This window comes from Podarcis filfolensis (genome assembly GCF_964270895.1).
Source record: "Podarcis filfolensis genome assembly, chromosome: 1".
Taxonomy (NCBI): Eukaryota; Metazoa; Chordata; class Lepidosauria; order Squamata; family Lacertidae; genus Podarcis; species Podarcis filfolensis.
The window spans coordinates 117,124,848-117,132,276 of NC_139604.1; the positions used below are offsets into that span (position 1 = coordinate 117,124,848).

At 43.0% G+C, this 7,429-nt stretch overlaps 1 long non-coding RNA gene across 1 annotated transcript in view; it reads right to left on the reverse strand.

Annotated features, from left to right (window-relative positions):
* LOC310766816 overlaps positions 1-1,664 on the reverse strand; it is a 21,323-nt gene extending 19,659 nt beyond the window's left edge. The window contains exon 1 of the long non-coding RNA XR_014550424.1: positions 1,590-1,664. This is a non-coding gene — a long non-coding RNA (uncharacterized lncRNA). The remainder of the gene's footprint in view (positions 1-1,589) is intronic.
* Positions 1,665-7,429: the final 5,765 nt, after the last annotated feature.

Genomic DNA, 7,429 nt, shown 5'->3' on the forward strand with positions numbered 1-7,429 from the left:
GGTAAAAAGACATCCTCATTCCAGGTAATTACTACCCTTCTTTCCCCAGGCTTACAGCTCCATAAGATGAGCTATTGTACTAAATAATTAGCACATGCCGTTCAGAATATTATAAGAATTATATGCAACATCAAGCAGGAAACTATACGCTGACACATGGTCATATTTTCTGTGAAATGTGCTAAACAGAAATTAAATGCTGGCAACAGGTGCATCCAAAACAAGTTATTAATTGTGAGCAAAGTGCCGGTGGGGGTGGGGTGGGGTGGGGCAGATAACCCCAATATTTAACCGTTAAGACAGCAAAGCATTTCAACAGCTGCTATTGATTTGAACCACGACCTCCGCGTACGTATTCATACAAAAACGTGCACACAAAGCTGGTTAGCCAAATTGCGTTTTGCAGCTATGCGTTTTCTTAAAAAGCACACACATTGATTTATAATTTATTAAGTAATTGCCTTGAAGATGCTGTAGAAAACAAAGGAGTAAGAAAAAAACAACAACACAACAACCCCAAAACCAAAACATTTAATGAGCAAGATTTGAAAGGATCTGTTGTGCAACCAACTTTCGGAGAGAAACAAGAAATCTTTTTCATCTAGTATGAATACAGACTTCCAAGGTAATTAACTGAAGTCAAGAGAAGATAAAATGGGTAGCCAATGTGGAGTCCTCCTGATGTGTTTGAATTCCAGTTCCCATCATCCCTGGCCAATTGGCATGCTGGCTGGGACTGACGGAAGTTGGAGTCCGGCAACAACAACTGGAGGGCACAACGTCCGGTACCCCTACTTGAAACAGCCCATTCCAATGCAGCAACAACTACCAGACTTTTAGAAGACATCTGAAGGCAGCCCTGTTTAGGGAAGCTTTTAATGTTTGATGGATTACTGTATTTTAATATTTTGTTGGAAGCCGCCCAGAGTGGCTGAAGAAGCCTAGCCAGATGGGCGGGGTATAAATAATAAATTATTATTATTACTAGTACTACTACTGGCTTCTGATGTCCAGCTCTGGTTTGGGTTCTCCTCAGCACCGGCTGCTGTGTTCAGCTGCTGAGTTCTTGTTCTCCCAGTATTGGCCACCCAGCTTACTCAGATCACCACTGTGGCTCACATCTACCTCCATCTCTCTCTCGGCTCTCCTGGCGATCTGCTCCCAGGTCTGGCCCAATGCACTCTTCTGCCCAAGGCAAAGAGCAAGATGGTGTCCTCCCTTCCCAACCAGATTAATGGTTAAATCTCAGTTCAACACTGGCAACGGAATAGTGCCCTCCACGACAACTAGCTAGGGGGTGCTAGTCATGCACAGACCCTCTAAGTGACCCTATTTTCCAGGGACTGTCCCGGATTTACAGAAGCTGTCCCAGTTTCTGATTTGATCCCGGAATGTCCTGCTTTACCTTAGGACGTCCCTATTGTTGTTGTTTTTTATCATGTTTTTATATATGTTGGAAACCGTCCAGGGTGGCTGGGGCAACCCAGTCAGATGGGTGGAGTATAAATAATAAAATTATTACTATTATGGAATAGAAGGTCCCTATTTTCATCGGAGAAATGTTGGAGGGTAACCATTCTCTGTGGTACAGCTCTGTCCTCCACGTAACCAGGAAGCTCAAGAGAGAGAGCCAGGAGAAGGCAGAGACTTCCAGTTCTGGGCAAGCCAGGAGCTGAAAGGGGATATGACACGTATTGGGGCCTGGAGAAAATATGAGCAACTGGGGTGCGGAGGGTTGGGGCTTTTAAAGACCACATTGCATTGTTTTATGTCAGGGGTGGCTAAGCGGTCACCCTCCAGATGTTGTTGGTCTCCCAACTCCCATCAGCCCTAGTCAGCATAGTCAATGGTCAGGAGTGCTGGGAGTCATATAACAACAACATTTGAAGGGCTACAGGTTAGCCACCCTTGCCCAGGAGATTGCCTCCTCCTAAATCTGGCCCTGCTCAGAGGCCAACATGGGACCGTAAACCTTAATATCATCTTAACACATGAGCCTCTCCACCCCCCCGCCCGCCATTTTTTCAGGTAACTGAAGTTCCTTTGATCGCTCAAAGTTCATTCTGTGAGCACCCTCTGTTTCCATTTCTTTGTGTGTGCGTGTGTCGAGCGCGAGTGCGGCTTAATTATAATTCGTGTTCTCTGCCGTTCTTACAACATCTCAAGTCATGAAGTCTCAAATGGATTTATTGATACTTTGAAAAATATGTAAAAATAAATAATCAGCTGTCACTCTCCATATCGTGCCTCTGTTTTCTTTAGCATTCTTATGTCAGGTTCTATAAACTCCGATGAGGGTCTCGGTGCACTGCGCACAACTTGGCAGCTGTAATGACACACATTAACACTTCTGGCAAGGGAAAAAAAATGTTTTGAAAACCCCGATGTAACAAATCCTCTGGATTTTGAGAAATAAAGTGGTTCAAGGTGCCGTTCTCCGTGGACACTCCTCGGGCACTCGCACAAACAGCTGTGGGCCAGCTTTCCTCGGCAGCGTAGAAAAATCCTTGGTTGAGCCCATCTTTCAGTAGTGTGGAAGTTAATACAGTGAGTCAATTTAAACCATCCACATATGTTGGCTGCGTTTCCCCCCACCCCCTTCCTGCAAACCGTGTGTTTATGTTAAATGGGTTTGAACTGAGGAGGAACATGATGTGTTTTCTGGAATTCTTGGCACCCTGCTTGTAGATGTTGATAACTGCCATGGCTTGGTATGGCTCAAGCCTGCAAGGCAAAAGTAGAGTGTGAGAGACAAAGGGAGATGCCTAGGCCATGCACCAGGGGTCACAGAGCCAGTGTGGTATAGTGGCTAGAGTGTCGGACTATGAGCTGGGAGACCAGGGTTCAAATCTCCACTCGCTAGGAAGCTCACTGGGTGACCTTGGGCCAGTCATAGAATCATAGGACTCCCAATGGTTAATAAATAAAGCTCTGCGAGTGCGGCTTTCTCCCAATTAAAGTGCAGAGTGTTTGAGGACCGGGACGTTCGCAGGGAAACCAAAATGCTTGTTTACAAAGCTATTGTACTACCAACCTTACTATATGCTTGTGAAACATGGACCACTTATAAACGCCATCTCCAACTCCTCCAAAGATTCCATCAACTGTGTCTCCGAAAAATTGTACACATCACTTAGGAAGACAGGTGAACTAATATCAGTGTACTGGAAGAAGCAAAGATCACTTCAACAATGATATCAGTTTATTGAAAGAAGCAATGATTCTTCAACATCAACTTAATTGGACTGGTCATGACCGTCTTCCAAAGCAACTACTCTATTCCAAACTTAAAAATGGAAAGCATAATGCTGGGGGTCAACAAAAGAGGTTTAAAGACTGCCTCAAGGCAAATCTTTAAAAATGTAGTATAAACACCGACAAATGGGAAGCACTGGCCCACAAGCGCTCCATTTGGAGAACAGTCTTTACCAAAGGTGTCATGGGCTTTGAAGACACTCGAACTCAGGACACAAGGGAGAAACGTGCTAAGAGGAAGGCACACTTGGCAAATCCACACCGTGATCAACTCTTGCCTGGAAACCAATGTCCTTACTGTGGAAGGACGTGTGGATCCAAAATTGGCCTCCACAGTCACTTACAGACTCATTGTTAAAACCGTGTTTATGGAAGACAATCTTACTCGGCTACGAATGATCACCAAAGAAGAAGAAGACCCCCACCCCCAGCCCACCAGACAGAAAAAGAGAAAGTGTGTATTTACACACTTCATTTTCCCAAGGGATCTGGGTAAAAAGTTGGATCCAGCAGAATTAATCTGAGCCTTGAAAAGCAGAAAAGCTGAAAGAGGAAGTGGGAAAGAGTGCCACTCTTCCCCACTTCCTCTTTCATCTCTATGTACTTTCCAAGGCAGAAAAGAGTGGCCACACTTATCACCTTATCAGCTTGTGAACAGTGGGGGTAAGGGTGGGGACAGAAGAAATTTAGGGGCTTTTCAGGATGCCTGAGGAAGACTTGATAGGCAGATTTCTTATGACCATGTGGAAAGAACCAATGCATTGCAGTTGACCATTCTGCTTCATTTGTTAGCACTTCCGTATGTTTGAAGGCTCAAACCATGGCCATAAAGGCAGCTAAAGTATAAATATATGTTTAAGACTAAGAGAGCATCCAAACACACACGTGCAGTGTAAGGTCAATAATTGCTTTATTTATTTTCCCCAACAATCATGATCCTTAAACTTAAATGGCAGCATCACTTTTTAGACAAATAAATGCTAAATGTTAAATTCTGAATGGTAGAGAAGGAGAGAAAAAATGGCAAGGACCACGAGAAAGAATTGTGAATTAAACTGTAAATTGACCCATTACAAACTAAGTTCCTTTTTGGAATGGGCAAACTTGAACTGGAACTAATTCCTTTTTTTAAAATGAACTTTCCAAGTTCTGGCTTGTGTACTATGCACTAGTTCAGTATATCAGTTCTCCTTAAAAACCCACAGGTCACTTATGCAGCATCAGTTTTGATTTACTGCCAAATGGCACCAGGGAAATTGCAGAGTAAAGTGTGGGGTTTCCAGTTATGAGAAGGATAAGGTATTGCCATTTTTTGAAAAAAAAAGAAGAAAGAAAAAAATCTACATCCCCTAGCTAAAGCTTTTCAATCCAAAGAGCAGATTTTACATTCCATGTATAAACCTCTGGAAGCCCCCGTTTATGGTGGCAATGCTGAGAGACCCTTTAGCACAGTGCCACGAACAGCAACCATATAATAAAATGCTTTTAATTGGATAGTTAATAAATGTTGTCCTCTTCATAAAGAAAACCAAGTGTGGATGGAAAATTGACTTCCAGGGAAGGAAAGAAGCCAGCATTAATATAGTTGATTTAGGCAGCAGTAATATAGATATTATGAACTCAGGGTGTTAGGAGGAAGACATTAATAATCGGGGGGTTTTGTAGATGGTTTGGGCATACGAAAAGAGAGAGCCTTATTTAATGGACATTGTTGAACTTGAAAGGCAGAGGTTCTTAGAGGGGCTGGCTCTGCCATCAGGTAGAATGAGGAAGTTGCCTCAGGCAACTGATTTGGGGTCTCATACAGGGCAGCAAATTATTGGGTTTTTTATTTATTTAAATCATTCTGTTTTATCTCCCAGAGAGCAGTGTTTCTTACTCAGGTGCCAAAATAACTCTTGGCACCCACAGCTGGGAAGGCCTAGGACCCTCGTACCTACGGGACTGCCTCTCCCGGTATGCCCCACGGAGAGCCTCAAGGTCCATAAATAGCAACACACTACTGGTCCCGGGCCCTAAGGAAGTTAGATTGGCTTCAACCAGAGCCAGGGCCTTTTCAACTCTGGCTCTGACCTGGTGGAACGCTCTGCCTCATGAGACCAGGGCCCTGCAGGATCTGCTTGCTTTCCGCAGGGCCTGTAAGACAGAGTTGTTCCACCTGGCCTTTGGCTTGGAGCCAATTTGATTCCCTCCCCCTCTTTCTTTTTTCTTTTCCTTTCTCCTTCTGCGATGAGGCTACATTTTAATATTTTAATGTTTCAATATTTTAATGTTGTATTTTAATCTTGTTTTTAAGTTGTATTCATTCAACTTGGTTTTATTATTGCTTGTTAGCCGCCCTGAGCCCGGCCTTGGCTGGGGAGGGCTGGGTATAAATAATAATAATAATAATAATAACAATAATAATAATAGCAATAATAATAACAATAATAACAATAATAACAACAACAACAACAACAACAACAACAACAACAACAACAATAATAATAATAATAATAATAATTATAATAATTATAGTAATTATAATAATTATAATAATTATAATAATTATATCACTGCTTCATCAGTACATACCATCTGTTTGAACCATGATCTGGATGAGGGTTCTCCCCCAGGGCCACTGGACGTCCCAGCTGGGGAAGGGGAGCTGATCAAACCAGTTTCCAACACACCTCCAGAGAGCGAGGTTTCCATGGTAGCTGAGATGACTGACCAATCTGTGGAGCCACCTGTATGGGAGGCTGAGGGAGAGTTAGAGGGTTAGACTTGAGTCCTGTCAGCAAGAACACACTGCTATCAGCACAGGAGCAAGCCCTAAAGCACTTGCTGGCAAGCTCAGTCTTCTCGCTTGGGGTGTGAACTGTAGAAATGGTGGGCGTCACTCCCTCCCTCTAAAAGTAGAGAGAGAGAAAGAGCCATGTCAGGTGTTGGAACAATATCTTTGCTTATGCCCAGCCATGTGTCCCAGATTCTGCCAGTGTGCTTTTTAAACCTTGTAGCCTATGCTAAGATACAAAGAGATGGAAAGAAGATAAAGTCCCTACCAGAGAAGAACGGCAGATCAAGTTGATGGATTGTGCTGAAATGGCTAAAATGACTGGAAGAATCAGAAATCAGGAGGACCAAAATTTTAATAAGGTATGGGGAAATGTTTATAACTTATCTTAAAGATCATTCTAAACAGTTAAGATCGTTAGTAGGACTAGAATATCACTTGTAGTTTAATGGTGAATTTTGGACACAATGGAGAGATCAAAGATTTGGATGATCATAAAAGATGCAGGAGGAAATGATTAACAATAGGACCCACAAATACACACACACACACACACACACACACACACACATATATATATATATATAATATAGGATATGAAAATTGTGTGCTGATTTCCTCAATGAAACTTTCCGGAATTCTTGAGTGGAGACTCTGAGTCTTTCATCCGAGTGTGGGAGCCTTGGAGCTTCCATTTTAATGGTCCACAATGCCCCTGCCATAGCATGGGGCAGGAGCCTTGTAGGAAATAAAAATGGCAGCCCCCAGGTCAGGATCTGGGAAGCACCAGTTCCATTTCCCACAGGGTCCCAGTTCCATGCTACGGCTAGAGCATTGTCAGCATTGAAAAAGGCAGGTCAAAGACACAGCTACTTTGTCAAATTTGGAGCTGGCCCTTATAAATATATGCGCTTGTGCTTTTATGTCCAGCTAATGTTCTATCATTATATAGCTATGTTGATGGAAAGGTCTTCCTTTCTGTTGTGGAGCGCTGTGCTCCGAACTTGCTTTCCCCCCAGCATGTACGAGTCCCCGGTATGTTTTGCTAGAACTTGACTGGAGAGGCTAATTATGTTTGATTTATAGCCCATAGAGGTGGTTCTCATTTCAGATAAGGACTTCCCTTGGTAATGTACTAATAACCACAGGTTCCAAGAGGCTAAACTGAGACTAATACGGAAGAATTCAAAGCAAAACTTGCAGGGGAGCCTCATAAAGGCATTGAATGGAACAGACAAACTCTTTAAGATAAAAGAGATGTGTGCACATGTGGGAGTGGGAAATTTTGGTTACTTTTCTTTCCTTGGCATTTGTATATTAGCCTCTCTCCCTTTTGGACTCGTGTGTGGATGACTGAATATTTTTAAACACCCTTCGCTGTTTGTTTTACAGTTCCTT